The sequence below is a fragment of the Pongo pygmaeus genome, chromosome 20, assembly GCF_028885625.2.
Source record: "Pongo pygmaeus isolate AG05252 chromosome 20, NHGRI_mPonPyg2-v2.0_pri, whole genome shotgun sequence".
Taxonomy (NCBI): domain Eukaryota; kingdom Metazoa; phylum Chordata; class Mammalia; order Primates; family Hominidae; genus Pongo; species Pongo pygmaeus.
This window is the reverse complement of record NC_072393.2, coordinates 36595001-36615797: the sequence shown is the minus strand read 5'-3', so window position 1 is coordinate 36615797 and position 20797 is coordinate 36595001.

The following is a 20797-nucleotide window of genomic DNA, read 5'->3' as shown; positions in this document are numbered from 1 at the left end:
TTCAAAACAACTTAGGTATTTGAATCTACTGGGAAGTTTGTGAAATTTAAATACAGATCAAGTCAAGAAAAACGTAGCATCCAAATCAAGATGGGCTGTAAGTGCGACATGCACACCAGATTTTGAAGATCTTACCAAAAAACTGAATACATCATATTCCATTAATACTTTTATATTAATTAAATGTTGAGAAAATTGTTTTTGTACCTTGGGCTAAGTAAAATATATTATTAAAATTAATTTCTCTGGTTTCATTTTACTTTTTTCTGATTTCACTATTGGAACATTTAAAGTCACATAGGAGGCTCACTTTTTATTTCTATGGGTCCATATCAGCCTTGTCCGGGACAGAGAGCATCCCACCATCCCTAAACCGATAGAAGATGGTCCAGGTAAGTATTCCATATCATGAAGTAGGCCAAGAATAAACAAGCTCAATGAAATTCTAAGGAATTTGTTTTCGGAACAAGAATTTCTGCTCCCTCCTTCCTGTCCTTCATAAATAAATCCTGTTGTTTGAAATGCCTGTATAGTTACGTGGTGATCACTTTCATCAGCCAGAGTCTGCCATTAGGACATCAGGGAATAAGAATTCTACTATCTAGCAGGTGTCATGGAGGGGACTTTAAATGCTTATTTTTGGTTATTAACGCTTTACTTCTGTGATTTAAAAATATTCTGGTATGGTATATTTAAGTAGTCTATGAGGCTATGGAGACAAACTTGAAAAACAACCCTTACAGACATACCCTGAGTATTTAATTCTTTTACATGAATGCTATAATGTTTAATGCACTGATCTGAGAGTTGCTTTCATGAGTTAGCCTTACACTAGATTTTGTCATGTCAAGTCACAGAGGACCCCATTAAATTTTTACCAGCCACGTAGTATTCCATTGTATGGAGAAACTTGATTTTCTTCTGATTCATAGAGACTTAATTTCCCATTTCTTTTTTATGTTACCAAAAAAAATGCTGCAATAAACATTATTTTGTGGCCAGGCATGGTGGCTCGCGCCTGTAATTCCAGAACTTTGGGAGGCCGAGGCAGGTGGATCATGAGGTCAGGAGATCAAGACCACCCTGGCTAACATGGTGAAACCCCGTCTCTACTAAAAAATATATATACATAAAAAATTAGCTGGGTGCGGTGGCAGGTGCCTGTAGTCCCAGCTACTTGGGAGGCTGAGACAGGAGAATGGCATCAAGAAGAGCTTGAAGTGAGCAGAGATCGCACCACTGCACTCTAGCCTGGGCGACAGAGCAAAACTGTGTCTCAAAAAACAAAACAAAACAAAACAAAACATTATTTTGCTTACATCTTTTTGAACATGCGTGAATATTATTTTAGAATTCCTAGAAGTGAAATGGGGGACCGGGGGTTAGTCCTGTTTTTATTTTGATAAATATTGCCAAATTTTCCTCCAAAAGAATTTTAACAATTTATATCTGACTGATGGTACAGTCAGAAAAGGGGTATTGATGCCCCTTTTCCCACATCCCTCCCCACCCAACATTTTGTCAGCCTTTTGTTTTCCTATTCAAATGGGTAGTCAAGGCCATTGGTGTTTAAGTACCTATTTCTCAGGCTTCGAAGAGAGAAACTAAGGGAATCTGCCTTTTATATTGGATAATAGTATGTATTATGTGAATTTTTTTTATAATCTTTGTCCATTTTTCTCTAAGGTTGTCATTTCTAAGCAGAAGCTCTTTATGTGCATTGGATCCTAAACTTTCACTAATAAAATATAGTTAAATATTTTGTCTTAACATGCTGCCTTTTCTTTTTCTGTCTTCTTTTTACTTTTTAATTGAAGAATAACATATGCAGAAAAGTACATGATTTTAAAACAGTGAGTTCATCAAGTTTCACCAAATGAACATATCCCAGGTCAAGAAATAAAAACTTTTACCTGCCAGGAGTTTCCCTTCTTACACCCTCCCAGTCACTACCTCCTTTCTCCATCTAAAGGTAATGATTTCCAAGCAACAATAACTATCAAAAGATGAGTTTAGCCCTTTAAAAAATTATATAGAATAATCATATGCCATATACTTCTCAGTGCCCGGCTCCTTATTTCTGTTGGTCAGTATCATGTTTGTGAAATTCATCCATGTTATACAACATAGGTACAGATTGTTTCTGATTTTGTATAACATTGCATTTAATAATTGTATCATATTTTACCTATTCTACTTCTGCTGGACCTCTGAGTTGTTTTTATTTTAATTTCAGAGTTTGGCTTCTATAAACAATGCTGCCATGAATATTCTTGTACATGTTTTTCAGTGTATCTTTATACCCTTTGCAGTTGGGTATATGCCACATAGTATACACAGAGTATAGACAATGTCACTTTTTCAAAGTAGTTGCATCATTTCATGGACCTATCAGCATTGTAGGAGTTTTGGCTGTTCCACATTCTCATCAACACTTGGTATTGTGAGTCTTTCTAATTTTAAACATTCTGATGGGTGGATAGTGGTATTGTGTTTGCCTTAAATTTGCATTTCTCGGATGAGTAATGAAGCTGAGCCCTCTTTCATATGTTTGTTTGCCATTTGGGCATCCTCTTTGTGATGTACCTGTTTGAGTCTCTCCCATTTCTCTATTGGGTTGTTGTATATGCCAAGGTTCAGTTAGGAGAAAGATTCCACACTCAGAAATTTGAACAAAGAAAAAAAAAGTATTGTAAATATTTCTTAAGTAGGCAAGAGATGGCGAATAACAAAAAGAGGTAAAAGAGGACTCTAAGTTGTATCTGGGTAGCAGCTGCAGAAAGCGACCACTCCTGGGGCTGAGGGAAAAGGAAGCCAAGGAAGAAACTTGGCAGCTTAGAAAAGAGGCCTCTAAAAGCAGAGATTCAGATAGTTGAGATGATTCAGCTGTTGCAGAAATTTGTCACATGCCTCTGCAATAAAGACAAAGCTTGCTGGGCTGTCCCAAAACCATGAGAGATGCCCACTGTCACAGGGATGTTGCAGGAACTTATGGCCCTTGGACTGTTCTGCTTACCACCAATGGCAAAATCCAGGGAGAGAAAACATCCCTGTCCCTCTTCCATTCTTGCAGTCTACATCAGTGATCCCTGTTGACACAGCCTGACATAAAGCCACTGGGCAAAGCAGGAACTGAGTACAGATCCCAACTCCAGTATTGCAAACTAGGGGGAAATTGGGTGAATTTGGAGCTGAAAGGCAATAAATTAATAGCTGGCACAGTTGTGTGTCATTTTGTATTGATTTGCAGGAGTTCTTTATATATTCCAGGAATAAGTTGTTTATTGGTAATTTGCTTTGCAAATACATTCTCCCACTCTGTGATTTATCTTTGCTTCTTCATGATGTCTTTTAATGAACAAAAGCTTTTCATTTTAATGCAGTTCAATTAATCAATCTTCCTCTATGGCACTACTTTCGATATCTTACTTAAGAAGTCTTTTCTACCCTAAGGCTATAAGAAAACTCTCCAATGTTTTCCTTAGAAGCTTCATTGTTTTCCTTCCACACTTAGATTTATAAGCTACCTGGAATTGATCTTTGTATATGGACAGGTTGGTGTGAGGTAGGGAGTCAAGTTACCTTTTTCTCTATGTTATTCAATTGGCCTAGCAGTGTTTATTGAAAGGACATTGTTTCTCCATTGCAGTGTGCTTTTTGTCATGGATCAAGTGTCCCTGACTCTCTCTGACCTCTTTCCTGTTCATTGGCCTATTTATCCATCCTTGAACCAATGCCACAGTCTTCACTGCTGTAGTTTCATCATAACTTTGAATAACCAGAAGAGTAAGTCCTTCCACCTTCTTCTTCTTCTTAAGAAGTATCTTGGCTATTCTTAGCCCTTTATAGTCTCATTAAAATTTAAGTCAGCTTGCCAATTTTCTCCAAAAAACTGATATTGATGTCTTTATTGAGATTGCATCAAATATAATAAATCATCTGGAGAGAATTGGCATAGCTAAAATGCAACCCAAGAACAAGGTATATAGATCCATTCATTTACATCTTAGTAATAATGATTTCATTATTAAATAATAAAAGGTAATATAGTGATGATTATTAATGATAATACTTTATAATTATTGTACAGAAGCCTCACATACCTTTCGTTAGATTTATTTTTAGATGTGAAAATTTAATGCTGTTGCAAATTTTTTTTTAATTTTTAATTTCTGTTTGTCACTGGTATATTGAAACAACTGTATGTATGGTGATTTTTAAATTGCCAGTAAAATCTGATTACTCTTTTACTTTATTATGTCTAAGTTCTCTCTCCTGCTTTAGAAAGTCTTTATTACCCAAACCCTAAAAATTATTCTGCATTTTATTCTTGTGCTTTTAAAGTTTTGTTTTTAAATCTGTAGATTTCTAATCTATTTGCATGTCACTGCATTAATGTTGTAAAACAAAGATCTTGTTTTATTTTTATTATTCTGTAAATTTTCATAGACATATGGGTCTGTTTCCAGACTCTGCACTCTTTTCCATTGATGTATCTTTCTTTTTCCATGTAACAATAAAATACAATTAATGTATTTAAAATACACTTGAACTACTATAAAGGTATATTTTGATAACATAAACCCCTCATTATCTTTGTCCAAAACTGTCCTGACAATTCTAGAATTCTTTTCTTTTCTGTATGATGAACATTAAAATAACTCTTTCAGATTCTATATGTTGCATTGTTGATTAAAAATGCATTGAATTAATTGATTAATTTGAAAGAAATTGATTATCTTCAGAGTACTGAGCCTTTCTCTAGACTCAATAGAAACATAATACGCCAATTTATTCATTAAATTTTCTTTTATGTCTCCAATGAAGTTTCATAAGTTTTATTTTTAGCATTTTTTAAAAATTAAGGTTTATGTAAGTAATGCATTAACATGATCTAAAATTTAGAAGTATACCCAGAGATATCTCAGTCCCAGTCCAGTCCCTTCACCTACAGGAAATTATTTTTATTAGTTACTTGGCTTTATTAGTTATGTGTTTTGTTTTGTTTGAGATGTGGTCTGGCTTTGTCACCCAGGCTGAAGTTCAGCCTTGAACTCCTGGGCTAAAGGAATCCTCCGGAGTCCTGGGACCACAGAAGCCCACCATCACACCTGGCTAATTTTTTTTTTTTATTTTAATTTTTTTAAGAGATGGGGTCTCACAATGTTGTCCAGGTTAGTATTGAACCCCTGACCTCAAGCAATCCTCCCACCTTGGATTCCCAAAGTGCTGGAATTATAGGTGTGAGCCACTATGCCTAGTCTAGTTTTGTGTTTATCCTCACAGGGTTTCTTTAGGCAAAAAGAAACAACTACAGATATCATTTTAACCTCCTTGTCTCTCTTACAAGAAAATGTGGCTCACAGGCACATTGTTTGAATTTTGCTTTTTGTCACTTCGTATTATTAGCACAGTTTCCTCATTCTTTTCCTGTGCTGCACACTGTCCCTTTTCTGTGGCTATGACATAGTTTATTTAACCAGTCCTTATAAATGAATATTCAATTGTTTTAAGTTTTTTGATTTTTGATATTACACATTTTTCTACTATAAAAAAACTTTGCATTATGTCATTTTGCATACTTTCTAGTGTATCTGTAGGATAACTTCCCAGTAGTGAGATTGCTAGGTGTTTGGGAAAAAAACCTCAAACTGTGTTTTCTCCTGCTCTCACCCCTCATAACAATCATCACAGAAGACTTCTGTGACCCTAAAATATGTGGGAAGTTCTTCACACCACCAAGTGAGCCATTAGTTCTGCAGTGAACACTGCAGTGTGAAATGCTGATTTTATATATTTATAAAGATTGTCAAATTGCCCCACACCGGGTTGGTTTTATTTTGCTTTAAACCAGCAGTACATGTAGGTCTTCCACCATAACATCTCCCAACAGTGTATGTTCTCAAACCATTGGATGCTCCAATGTGACAAGTCAAAATTGCTATCTTCAGAGTATGGAGCCTTTGCCACTTGCATTTCTCTGAGTGTCCTCTATTTCAATTCAATTCTGACACCATCTACCTGGAGATAGCGTCAGAACTTACAGTGTGAGGGCTCAGTCCCCAAGACTTCCCTGACTTCAGATGTCAGTTGCAAGTCTGGGCCTCTGGAACTTCTGACTGAAGGGCTTCAAGTTGGGGTCCCCACAACTCCCTCTTTGGGCTTGACTAATTTGCTGGAGTGGCTCACAGAACTCAGGGAAACACATGTACCAGTTTATTATAAAGGCTATCACAAATGAATCAGATGGAGAGATACACAGGTGAGGTACAAAGGAAGGGGCACTGAGCTTCCATGCCCTCCCTGGGCACCACCGTTTAGGAAGCTCCATAAATTCAGCCACATGGAAGCTCCAGACCCACTCCTCTAGGGCCTTTTATGGAGACTTCACTGAATAGGCGTGACTGATCAACATGTAGAAATGTGATTGGACAAAAAGGGCATGATCCAAACCCAGCCAGGCCTGTCCGTTCAGATTCTTTTTGGCCTCTCTGTGCAGTATTTTTTTTTCTCCAGGGTATGGGGCAGGTGGCAGGAGGAAGGAGAAGGTCAGAGAGAGATTCTGTTTTCTGAGGTCTGCTTCTGAGGCCTAAAAGTGCCCCAACATTATGATAATGGCTATGGGAGTTAGGAGGCAGGATGAAACCTCTAGATAGATACATAGACAGGCAGACAGACAGATAGATAGATAGATAATTATATGATATATATCTCATAATATAGGTCACCAGGAAATGTTGATTTTATATATTTATAAACACTGCCAAATTGCCCTACACAGGATTGGCATTATTTTGCTTTGAACCAGCAATACTTGTGGCTCTTTCACTATGGCCTCTCCAATAATGTAGTGTATGTTCTCAAACCATTGGATGTTCCAATCTGATAGGTCAAAATTGATATCTTCAGGTATTGAGCCTTTGTGATCTGAATCTCTCCTGTTATGAGTGAATTTGAGCATCTTTTCATATGTTTCATTTGTGCGTATCTGTTGTCCTGAGATGTTTTTTATTGCGTTCCATTGGGTTTTGTTTCCAGGCACATTGCCTCATTTAGTCCTCACAATTAACTAGCACGGTAGTCATTGGAACATCCATTTTACAGGTGAGGAAGGAAGGGAAGGCTTAGAGAATTTAGGCAACTCGGCAAAGTCCCACAGCTAACCAGGATGCAAGTTGGGATACTCATCCATTTTTGTCTGACTGCAAAGCCGCCTTTCCATGGCATCACCCTGAGTCTAGGGGCGAGACAAACCTTATCTTCTGAGTCTCATTTCAGAACCAAGATCTAGAGTCATGCAGCTTCTGCTTGAATGTCTCTGGTGACAGGGTCCAAGCAGCCCATCCCTGCCTCTGTATTCTTTTTTAATTGTGGTAAAATACACATAATATAAGATTCACCATTTTAATCTTTTTAGGTGTACAGTTCCGTGGCATTAAGCATGTTTACATTGTTGTGAATCCAACTCCACAGTTTTTCCATCATCTCAAACAAACTCCACATTCATTAAACAATAATTCCCTACTTCCCTCTACCCAAAGCTTCTGGCAAGTGCTATGTCTACTTTGTGTTTTGATGAATTCAACTACTTTAGGCACCCCATATAAGTGGAATCATACAAAAGTGTACTTCTGTAACTGGCTTATTTCACTTATCTTTATCTTTGAGGTTCATCATGTTGCCCTATGTGTCAGAATTTCCCTCCTTCTTAAGGCAGAATACCTCCCATTTTATGCATAGCCCACATTTTGCTTATCCATTAATACATAGATGGATTTTTTGGGTTGCTTTCACCTTTTGGGATGAAATATCCAGTCAAGTCCCTCCTTTCAACTCTTGTGTGTATGTGCCCACAAGTGGAATGGCCAGCTCATACAATAATTCTATGCTTAATATTTCAAGGACTCCCCACATCCACCACTCTTTGGACTCTCTAGTTTCCATAGCACTAAATTCACCTCCAGTCTCTCATCCATGTTCCAGAGATGCCCTGGCTGCTTTCTCAGAATTCTCCCAGATCCAGACATCCAAGGTGGAGGCTTTTGATTCCTTAGACTTTGGAAGGAACTCAGTGCTTGTGATCTCCCAGTTGGTCTTGCTGTTTGTCAGGGAAAATTCAGGCTCTTCACACACTTCTCTCTGAGGCACGAAGCTGCACCCTCAACCCCCACGCCCTGGAGCAGGTATCTGTAGCTTTACCCAGTTTGCATCCATATCTCCATCTTCTGGGGAAAACACCAGGATTGGGGCAGTCCTCTTAGGCACTGTGGTCAGTTTTCGGGGGATGGCCAGCCAAGAGCCCTGCCCTTCCCCAGCTAGGGGCTGGGCATCATTGAGGCTCCCACTCTCTCCCAACCCTCTCTCTCTCTCACTCTTGCTCCCTCTCCTGCTTTCTCCTCCCTCCCCTTTCAATCTGGACAGACACAGGTAAGGTCAACACTTGGCACCCATCTCATGCCAGCAGAGTTTTCCTGAAGTAGCTACCTATTAATTTCTGTCACCCGGATCTCACATTCTTCAGCCTTTCCTACGATTCTCCCAACACACTTCAATTTCTGTGCAACTTATCCAGACCCAGTGAACTGTGCACATTGCACTCCCTGCTGCACACGGAAAGGGAAAGACACCCTTGTCTTAGCTGAAACCCTGTTCTGCAAGGCGTAGCTCTATTCCCCTCTGCACCGCCAGCACTGCTTCATGTCATTCCTAGATTATATAAGGACAGAGCTGACACCAGACATGCTCTTTCCTGTTTGGTAGCCAGGGAAGGGCACATACCTGTCTCCCAAGGGCAAGACCCAGGTGGCCACCTCTTCCACGTCCCTCCCATGTGGCCACTGTGTTGGGCAAGCCAGCAGGGCTGCAGTGAATGTTTACTGAATTGACTTGCAGAGAGGTGGGCGGGATCCTACGCAATTTGGGTTTTCCTCTGCTTAAACAGACACTCAACTAGTTAATTAACTGATTCAAGAAGTGGGGGATTGACAGCATTTTTGAAAAGCACATACACTGACAGAAGCCAGGCTCAGATGAATGCAAAGGGAAGAAGCTTTGTTGAACACTTCCCAAGGAATGACAGGAGAATGTTGTAAAATGAGTCTAGAGAGTTCAGTGATATCCTCTCCACTGCCGTGCAAGACACAGCCCACTGCGTCATCCCCACTTGATTCTTGATGGAGCTGTCACCTATGTCTGTGCCCTGCCCCTTTAGAGAACAGACATGCTAAAAACAGACCTGATTGTGGAGCATCAGGTGGTAGGGGAATTACCTAAGATATTACGTAGAAAATGCCGAGCACCGAATGTGGCCACCCAGTGATGACCAATAAGGTCATCATCATAGTTGTCATCATCACTATGGAAACCCAGTGGTGGCTGCCCAGCCTGGGATATGGGGGAGAGGCCATCACACACCAGCTAGCCTTGCCCTCTGGACCCTTTCCTGAGTGGTATTCACTATGTACCCAGGCAATAAGCAATGGCCAGGGAGGTTCTAATGTCATCTGCTGACTTCCAGCTCAGGTTCCCCCAGAAGCAAGCCAGGGGCTCCAGCCTTTGACTCCTGTCTCTGATCGTTCCTCTCAGAAGGCTTCTTGGAGGAATGAAGCATCATAAGGGCTTAAAGGATAAGACTGAGCCAGCCTGAACATGAAGGTGAGAATGAAGAGTCCTTAAAAGAAAGTTAGGTGTCCCAGGAGAGACTCCGGTCAGGGACTGTGCACATAGTGTGATTGTGGTCCAGAGACAATGGGTTTAGAGACATGTGGACCGGAGCCTAAACCCTGGCTTGTGTCAGCACTGAGACTTAGAGAAGTCACTCTGCCCCTCTGAGTGTCAATTTCCCCTTCTAAAACCAGTGATAAAATACTTACTCCTAACAGATATTAGGTGAAGTCAATGAGGCCACATATTTTGAAGCCCCCAGTAGAGTCTGGCACATGGAAATAGTTTGATGAGCGTTGGTCTTTATTCTTCCCTCATGCATCAGTTCTGTGGCCCGTGTCTTACAACACCTGGATCCAGGTTTTAGAAGACTGCTATGGCCAAGTGAGAGCTGGAGCTAGAGGGCAGCCTGAATCTGAGGATGCAGTGATAGGAAGAAACCCACTTGGCCCATGGACCTGATCTTGGCTGAGTCTCCCCTAAGGAGCAGCCCATGGTGAGTGGCAGCCATGGAGCCAGCTATTGGGGTTGGGGGTGGCAAGGAGGGACAGTGGCCAGCCATGCATTCCTGTGGGAGAGCCCCACAGAGGCCTAGTCTGGCCAGGCATCTCAAACCTGAGCAACTCAGAGGGACTCTTGCTGCCCACCCAATCTCAAGTAGCCCCTCTCACCAGAGTCACCCTCTTACACATCATTATATTTGTGCTTCCTGGTTTTTGCCAGTCTCCCTAACAGGAAGGGAAGCTCCTTTGGGGTTTTGTTTCTCAGTGAGTTTCCAGCAACAAGCACCATGCCTGGAACAGGGCAAAAGAGCAATAAATGTATACTAAATAAATCAATGAATGAGCTAAAAGCTATGATTCTGAGGACCGCCTGTGTGGGTCTCAGTTCTCCCAGAGCAGACCCTGAGACAAGGACTCAAATGCAAGTTTTTTATTTGGGAGGTGAAAAAACACTGGTAGGTGGGTACGGGAGGCAAGGAAGAAAAAGAGCCAATAAATGGCATCTTATCAAATGGTTTGCCCTGTGGGCGACTAACGTCTGATCCCAATGGAGAACTGCACTGCGGGAGCCTGCATAGGACACAGCCCTGAGCCTTCTTGCAAGAGGGAGGGTGTATTAGTCCATTCTCATGCTACTAAAAATGACATACCCGAGACTGGGTGTTTTATAAAGGAAAGAGGTTTAATTGACTCATAGTTTAGCATGACTGGGGAAGCCTTAGGTAACTTACAAACATGGCAGAAAGGGAAGCAAACATGTACTTCTTCACATGGCAGCAGAAGAGAGAAGAATGAGAATCGAGCAAAGAGGGGAGCCCCTTATAAAACCATCAGATCATGTAAGAACTTACTCATTATCATTACTCGTGAGAATAGCATGGGGGAAAACACCCCATGATTCAATTACCTCCCACCAGGTCCCTCCCATGACATGTGGGGATTATGGAAACTATAATTCAACATGATATTAGGGTGGGAATACAGCCAAACCATATCAGAGGGGCAGCCACGGTGTTTCTCCATCAACTCCTGGCACTTGTTGGTAGAGGATGCCTCCTTGTTGGAGAGCAGGGAAACTGACGGCCATGCTGTTGTCTTGACTCCAGTGCCCTAAGAAAAGTTTCAGGCACTGAAGTGCAGGCTCCAGCAGGTGGAAGTGGGGCTGTATGCACAGAAGAGACCAGGGCAGGACAGCGTCTGCTTGACTTCCTCACTGTGAGATGAGAGGAATGTGAATGTGAGGAGCAGAGAAACGAGTGTTTAGGGCTACAAAGTGCGAGTCAGTGAAGTGATTTTCTGGGAGAAAGAAAGAGCTCCAAATGTTATTCCTGGTGCTCTCATCCTCTCCACCTCCACCAGGGACTTCTCGGGAATCAGGGCCACCTGCCTCTCCATCTTCATGTGGAATGACACCTTTCAGGTGTGCTACTCTTTACAGCCTGTTTGGAGATGCCCTCTGAGGGCCCTTCTCCCTGGTCATGCTGCGTTGCTAGGCAACCTCACATCTGTCTGTCCCAAGACTGTTCCCACTGGATGGTTCACCCATGAGTACACTCATTTGCTCATGTCTTCTCCAGGCCTTTTCTGAGATAACAGGACAAGTCAGAGAAGTGTTCTGGCTTCAGATGCCATGGGGTTTGCTTCAGCTTCTTAAAAGATAGCATGCAAACAGGGGAGGCTTTTGGCTAATTCTTAAACTGTGACTAATGCTAATTAACCTCTTTGTATTTTCTGAAAGAAAGTTCGAGGGTGAGGGGGACTAAAATGTTGCACAAATGGCAAAGTGGCTATGACTGCTAGTACCAGGCCTCTGTTTTGGTCAGTGTCGGACTTATAATTTTTCCTTGGGGAGTAACAAGTTTCTTGATCATCCTTATAGAGAAGGCCACTGTACAATAATTTCTTATGGGACAGAGTCATGAGCTGGCCTTAAACCACCAAGCAAGCCAACAGAAACCTAAATTCTTCATAGCAACTTTATTCCTGATAGTCAATGTCTGTCTACAATTGCATAGATACACATTTTTATGGTATAGTTATACTGTAGCATTTTCTATTGCAATGAAAATGAATGAACTATAACTACGTGCAACAACATGGATCAATTTCCCAAACATAATGTTGACTGATAGAAGGCAGACACAAAAGACATACAAAAGTATGTCATCACATACTGTATGTGATACTATACAATCTCCTGCATATCAATTAAAAACAGGTGAAAGCAATCTACAGTGTTACAACTACAAGTTGTGGTGGTTTTAAAATATTTCTGCAAAATGTTTGACATTCCTCACTTTGAAAAATGGAGCCTAATTACCTCTCCTTCAAGATAGGCTAGACTTAGCGACTTGCTTCTAAAAAAATAAAATGTGGTGGAGGTGATATCATGTGATTTCTAAGGTGGGCTTCACGTGACTCTCTGGAGGAAGCTGGCTGCCATGTTGGAAGAAAACTCAAGCAGCCTTTAGTGAGGCCCCACATGGAAAGAAATAAAGGTCTACAAACAACCATCCTCAAATTACAAGCCATGTGAGTGAGCCACCTTTGGAACAGATTCTCCATCCCCAATCAGGCCTTCAGATTATTACAACCCTGGTTGATATTTTCACTACAACCTTATGAAAGACTCTCAATCAGAACCATCCAGGTAAGCTGCTCCAAAACTCCTGATCCGTAGAAACTATGAGAGATAATAAACATATACTGTTGTTTTAAACAACAGAGAACTAATCCAGATGTCAGAATACTTCCTCTGGGTGAGGGGGATTAGCAACTGGAAGTGGGCCTAATGAGACTTCTGAGGGCACTGATAATGTTATTCGGTGATGTGTGTGCTGATTTCATGGATGCATTTGGTTTGTGAAAAGTTATTCAGCTATGTGATTATGTCTTGTGTACTTTATTTTAAAATAATTTATTTGAAGTAAAGTATAGCAAAGTTTTATTTGTACATTTCACCAAGAGTTGGTTGCATTTTCAACTGTTTATCCTTAAGAATAGATCACTTTAATGTAGATATTTTCTCTCTTTTTTAAATTTAATTTAATTTTAAGTTCCAGGATACATCTGCAGGACATGCAGGTTTGTTACACACATACACATGTGCCATGGTGGTTTGCTGCACCTATCAACCCACCACCTAGGTATTAAGCCCTGCATGCATTAGCTATTTATCCTGATGCTCTCCCTCCCCCAGCCCCCACCAACAGGTCCCAGTGTGTATTGTTCCCCTCCCCGTGTCCATGTGTTCTTTTTGTTCAGCTCCTACTTATAAGTGAGAACATGCCTTGTTTGGTTTTCTGTTCCTGTGTTAGTTTGCTGAGGGTAATGGCCTCCAGCTCCATTTATGTCCCTGCAAAGGACATGATCTTGTTCCTTCTTATGGCTGCATAGTATTCCATGATGTATATGTACCACATTTTCTGTATCCAGTCTATCATTGATATGCATTTGGATTAATTCCATGTATTTGCTATTGTGAATAGTGCTGCAATGAATATACGCTTGCATATATCTTTATAATAGAGTAATTTATATTCCTTTGGGTATATACCCAGTAATAGGATTGCTGGGCCAAATGGTATTTCTGGTTCTAGGTCTTTAAGGAATTGCCACACTGTCTTCCACAATGGTTGAACTAATTTATATCCCCACCAACAGTGTAAAAGCATTTTTATTTCTCCACAGCCATATGCACATTACACTTTTATAAAAAGTTTAAAAGTGTTTACCAAAAGGAAAAAGGAAAAAAATGTATTCAACCCCAGCACTGATCCCTGTTCAATACAGTGGACTTACCACTCCCAGGAAGTATTGCCAGGATGCTTATAGATATACAGAGATCTGATTTTAGGCACCCTGAGTCTTGGACGAGTCTTAGTTATTTCTTGCATGCAGCCTGCATGAAACCAAGCCAAGGAGGTGTGTGGGAGAGATCCTGTGAACAGGCAATTGCCTTTGCCCTGACTTTCTATCTTAGACTGTTTTATTGCTCTCCCCAAAACTAATAAAGTGAACTCAGGACCTTGGCTTCCCATCATTTCCAGAATGGGAGATTTTGAATCCAGCTAAACAAACACAATGGGATGGGTTCCCATCCTGAAAAACTAAGCCCCTGAACCCAGGCTTGTGGGAACTGCAAGGTGTGGGGTGGCTGGAGATGACCTGTCTCAGAGCAGTCAAGTCTTCCTGCTTGCCAACATCACTGTCAGTGAGAATAGTCTGCTGCCTTCATTTCACTTTCTTCTAAATTCCATATTTCTACTAAAGCACTTTATCAACGTTGCAATCACTGTTATCATCACAGTTGACAGGTTGAGCTCATTTCTTATCTTTTTTTCTCTGTTTTATTCCCTTAAGCCTTTGAATGGCTTGGGTCCAAAGCTAGACCGAGGAGGGCTTATTTTAATTTAATTCCATAGATAGGAGCATCGATACATGCTTCATATCTATTCTAAATTCCTCTGTGAGTGCTGCATAGGGCCCAGCAACCTCCTGCATCTTCCTAATGTTCTTTTGCCACTTTCTCTTCCAGTCCTCCCTTCATAAACCCTTCATCCACTCCAGCCAAGACCACCTACTCATGGTGCCCCATGTTGTCCTGGAATATTCCCACCTGTGTGATTTTTCTGATCCCATTTGATTTTCCAGCTCCTGTAGACCCTTTAAAATCCCATTATTATCCTTCCTGGCAGGAACCTTCCTTTATTCCTTTACTAAAAGTAGGAGTTCTCTTTGCAACCCTGCTCCAGGAAATTGCTACCAGATCCTCTCTTTTGAGGGTTCTTTCTCTCTGTAGGAAAGGGCTGTTTCCTTATCTGATCTCCTTGCTAGAACATCCACTGCAGGGCAGAGGTGAGGGCAAGTTGATCTGAGTTCCTACATGGTCAGTAAAAAACGGGAGGTCCAGGAACCTGCCCACCAGGTGCCTGACTGACATTCCAAGAGTTCAGGGGTCTCAGTTTGCATTGCTCCAGAAGCTGACCCTGAACAAAGATCTGACTGTGCAGGTTTGTTACACAGTTAAATGTGTGCCATGGTGGTTTGCTGTACCTATCAACCCGTGACCTAGGTATCAAGCCCTGCATGCATTAGCTATTTCTCCTGTGTTCTCCCTCCCCCTGCCCCCTGACAGGCCCCAGTGTGTGTTGTTCTCCTCCCTGTATCCATGTGTTCTCCTTATTCAGCTCCCTAGGAAATGCTGGCAGGAATGCGACTGTGGCACAGATAGTTCTTCCACCTGCAAATGCATTGTGAAAATGGCCACCACAATGATTCCTGGTGCCATGGGAAATGCTAGGAGGTTCCCAGTGGGGTATGAAGGAAGTGCTGTGGTTCTCTGCAACTCCCAGCTGTCATTGGCTGAGGGCTGCTGCTTGGGGTGTTCCTTCCTTGGCACATCCCACCTGTTGTGTACAGGCAGAGTAGCCTTCAGTGCTCTGAAAAAAAAAAAAAAGCCCCAAGCCACAGTGATGCAGATACTGAAACTGGGTGTTGGAATGGGTCAGCCCCTACTGGACTTGTGATGTAGGGTGGGGTTTGGTGACCCTGGGCTTATCTTACAGAGTTCACAAAGATTTACAGGAACACAGATGAGTGGGACCTCACACACTAGGGCCAGGCATCCTCCCCAGCAGACAGATGAGTGGGGCCTGTGCACACCATGGTCTCCGGTCAGAGGAGTTTCTCCCCTGCTCCTTTTCTGTCGTTTTCTGTTAACCTCTCTTTTCCCACAGGAGCCAGCAGGCCGTCCATCAGAAAGATCCATCCGAGGAACGTGGGAGTGTGCTGATCAGCACCATAGAACCTGGCTCCTCTCACAGGACTGGCAGACCCCTGGAGGGACAGTCACTGGGTGGCTTGCCGCTGATCTATAATTACAGCTTGGTGGGAGCCTCACATGAGCCAGTCACTTGGGCTTCAACTGAGTTCCTAAATTTCCACTTGGTACACCCTCACTGTGTGCTACCTTGTGTGTTTGATACCATACAATATTTACTTCTGGTATTTCTTCAACTAGAACTCATGCAACCAGTAAGGATACAAAAAGCACTTTGGGAGGTCAAGGCAGGAGGATTGCTTGAGCCTAGGAGTTTGAGACCAGCCTGGGCAATGTAGTAAGACCCCATCTCTACAAAAAAAAAAAAAAAAAAAAAGAGAGAGAGAGAATTTAGCTTGGCATGGTGGCATGCACGTGTGGTCCTACTTGGGAGGCTGAATTGGAGGACTGGTTGAGCTCAGGCGTTCAAGGCTACAATAAGTCATGATCACACCACCGCACTCTAGCCTGGGTGAGAGTGAGACTCTGTATCAGGAATAAATAAATAAATAAATACACCCCACAAAACCTCAATACAAACAGTAAAATCATTGAAATCAAAAGCCAAAGTATTATCTGACATGCATTGAGGGTTCCTCTTTAAAGTAGGCATTGAAACTTGGTACTGTGTGTTGAAGTGTCCCTCCAAGGGCATTGAAATCAACAGCTGAGCGGTGTATCTGGAATGTTTGGAGGTAAAGACAATCCCAAGCAATGAGAAATCTCATTGTGTGTATTTGTCTTCTATTCTGGAATCATTGTAAATATCATATGCAGATGAAAATGAATGTTGCTAGAGTTTTTTTTGATAACTTTTTTATAGGTCGGAAGAGGAACAAAATTATCTTATCTTTGGAATGTCCCTGATAGAAAAAGTGGTTTCTTTGTCCCCTCCTTCACAATGTGCCACGACCATGGGGGAGGAAGCTTGAGACATATTGTCTTGAAACTGGCCTCAGATGTTAATTGTTCTACCTTTTCCCCAAAGGTGGCCAAACATGAAGATGAAAGCCAAGAGGCTGCCTTCAAGGGAAGGGTAGGGGGAAGGACTTATGGGACATACTGGTCACTGTGGCTAGTAGCTCACAGAGTGGGGACATGTGAACTCTGCTTTTCACGATTGTACAGATTCATGATTGTTCAGAGGCTTAGAGTCAAAAGTCCAGCCCAGCACCAAATGGACATCCAATCTGAAGCCATATGGGCCAATTCAAAACATTCAGTGAAGTTCTGCTAAATCCTTGGGTCATGGCCGGATCCCAGCAGCCTTGACTTTCCTTATCAGATATACCTCAAACATGAGAAGCCGAGTCACTGTCTTTCACCCCTCACTGGACACTTCTTCCTTACCTTGGAGGGTGGTAAAATCCTCTTTGCTGCTGGGCACAGTGACTCACACCTGTAATCTCAGCACTTCAGGTGGCTGAAGCAGGAGGACTACTTGAGGCCAGGAGTTAGAGATCAGCTTGGGCAACACTGTGAGATCCTATCTCTACAAAAACTAAAAAGGAATTATCCAGGCATGGTGGTGTGCATCTGCAGTTGGGAGGCTGAGGCAGTAGAATCTCTTGAGGCCAGTAATTTGAGGCTGCAGTGAGCTATGTTAATGCCACTGCACTCAAACCCAAGTGACAGAGCAAGACTTTGTCTCAAAAAAAAAAAAAAAAACCAAAAAAAGTTATGGGCAAGATGCTCAGACAAGTTGCTGCTGGTCACTCTGGCTCAGGTGCTCAATCCACAGACTCTCCGGATCATGACTATATGACAGTCTTTGAGGTCAAAGAAAGCAGCTCTGGCCAGTCCCCACTGTACTAGAGAGTCTTAAAACATTGTTGGGCAAACACACACCATGGCCTGGCCTGCTTGTTCTTCTAGGGCACTTGCACTGATTCCTAAGGAGGAATCAGGCAAGATCTTCTGGGAGGGGCTGGTCTTACAGGAATAACAGTGTGGCCCCGAATAATCACACCATAAGCTAGATGTTTCAGCCCTACACTGTGTTGAGGAAGGCCTTATGGCTGGGCCATGAGAGGTGTTCTAAAGTCTAGAAGGAAAGTCAGGGCAGAAAATAAGCTTAGAAGTTTTTCTTCACTCCCAATAGATGGTGAAGAGCCTCTGTGGTTTTCATTTCAACTTGCGAAATACTGGTGACATGAAGTCTAAGAAAAATAATCACTTCTAGGAGTGAGGTTTCCATGCTCAGGTTCACATTGTCATCCTGAATTGCTCTCATCTTTTTTCTCTTTAGGGAATGGGAAGAGTCTGGACTGTCTCTCCTTCAGTTAGGCTCAGCAAGTATCTACTGGGAAGGGTACCACCTAGAACGTCCACCCACTGCCAGAATTCAGGGGCCCTTTCTATATGAATTTAGCCAATCTGGCCTTTAAGGCATTCTCAGTTTCTCAGCCTAGGAGGTGGAAAGATTAGATGAATGCACAGTGGACTCCAGGAAACAACACAGACTTCCTGAAAGGCTCTTTCCTTCTCATCTATAGGTCTCAGCCCCAAAGCCATCCTCTCCAGAGGTCATCCTTATGAAGTTCTGCTACATCCTTAGGTCATGGCCAAGGCCCAGCAGCCTTGACTTTCCTCATCAGATATACCCAAACATGAGAAGCGAGTCACCACTCACTGGGCATGTCTTCCTTATCTTGGGAGAGGGGTAAAAGGTTATTTGTTCAGATGGCTTCCTATCACCAATCTTCCTGTCCTGCCGCCCTCTTCACTCCCTTTGTGAGCATTTTACAATCTGAAATGCTGCGTGTGCCTCACTGTTTACTCCCTATCACACCCCTGAATGTGAATGTCCTAGGAGCAGTGATCACATCTGCCTGTCTGCCTTTCTGATTACTCTAAGAGAGCATGGGTTCTATGATATGTGTCAAATGGATGAATCCAGGTACTTAATACAAATCTGTTAAAGTACTTTGATTGAGCATCCAAATGGTTGGCATCATTGGTAACTCCTGCAAGAGATAAAGGAGAGAAACCTTCTTGATTTCAGGACTGGCTTTTGCAGGTGGTTAGAGTTTGGACAGGCCCAAAGGAGAAGGTATGGAGTTGACCTGCCAGGCAAGTAGAGGAAAGGAGATGTGAATGCACAGAATATTTATGCAGAGGAGACTGTGGAGAAAGCCCTGCCCCGGGGAGGAAGGTGAAAATCCTCTAGGACTGTGCCTTCAACCTGCAGCCCCTCTGAAAGCCAGTTCTCCATTTCACCAAAGATGTCAATGACCTGGCTGACATGTCTCAGAAGATTTATTGACATAAGAGACACCATTCTAAAGACTTGGCCCAGGATCACACATCAAACCTGCAAGTTTGAACGGATTAGAAACATACTTGGGGCACATATTTCATCTTGACTCTAGACTTAATTAAGATATTGCTAGAGCAATACCATAGACAAGCAAAGAGCTAGCACTTAATCCAGCCCTCCCCCATCCCTGTAAAAAATAAAATAAACGTGGATTGCATGGAGTGAAGTATTCATAATTATTTTATGCAGAAGGGGGAAAAAAAACGAATGAAGAGGTACCAGAAGCTCATGTCATCAATTTCACAGATTTAGGTTTAATCAGAGCACCTTTTAATGCTAAAACACCAGCCTCTTTATTCTAAGATGTTTGTAGGTATCATCAAATCAATATCAGTTGAAATACTCTTTAATGATGTGATCATTTCAAAATTAGACTAATTTTAATTAGCAACAAAAGCATTTTTGGAACAGAAAACCTGTAGCTTTCTCAGCTGATCCAGGCTTCTGCTAACATTAAGAGTTTTCCTAGGGGGTTAAAAAAAAAAAAAGGCAGGATTTAACTTCCAACGAATATTAATCCTGATTTTCCCCAGCACCCAAGTTAGTCTCCAGTAGTAAGTTAAGTTCTTAAGAAAGCTCTTGACCTTTTAAAAGTCTCTGAGGTGCTGTTGGGGGCCTACTGAAATGTATTACATGTGTTCTTCCCAGACAGTCACAAGATGGAAGGAGAAACTTGCCAGGAGCTTCTCAAGTCTAGAGTTCTTGACCATCCAGTGGATGGAATTCCACCCACTCTTGGCTTTCTCCATTCCATTAGTTTCCTACTTCCCCAGAGAACCAGAACTGGAGACTCAAAAATCAGATTCAGGTCTTGCTTAATCATGCTTCATTGTGCCACATGATCACATGATTGACCTGCGTGATGCTTTTGGGTTTTTTGTTGTTGTTGTTATTTTTGCTTTTTTATTTATTTATTTTTTTTAATGGAGTCTCGCTCTGTGACCCAGGCTGGAATGCAGTGGCGCAATCCTGGCTCACTACAATGTCCGCCTCACGGGTTCAAGTAATTCTCCTGTCTCAGCCTCCTGAGTAGCCGGGATTACAGGGCACACCCGGCTAATTTTTTGTATTTTAGTAGAGATGGGGTTTCACTGTGTTGCCCAGGTTGGTCTCGAACTCCTGAGATCAGGCAATCCACCCACCTCAGCCTCCCAAAGTGCTGGGATTACAGGCCTGAGCCACTGTGCTCCACTGACTTACATGACGTTTTTAGGGCAAAACTTGCATTAGCTGCCTTTATTTAAACATTGAGAAATGTCATCCAAGAGCTAGCTTTCTTCCTCCTTTGATAAGCTGATAGATCTGAGTTGTAACACTTGGTCGCCTCTCCAGCACACCTTTCCAACAGAGCCTTGATTCTGCTCAGTTATTTTCCTAGCCTTGGAAACATCCACAGCCTTCTAAGCCAATCAGCATGGTTTTCTTCTGGGGTCTGTTATTGGTCCAAATGTGGCCAGCGACGTGGGTGCATTCAATCAGAATGAAGGAAAC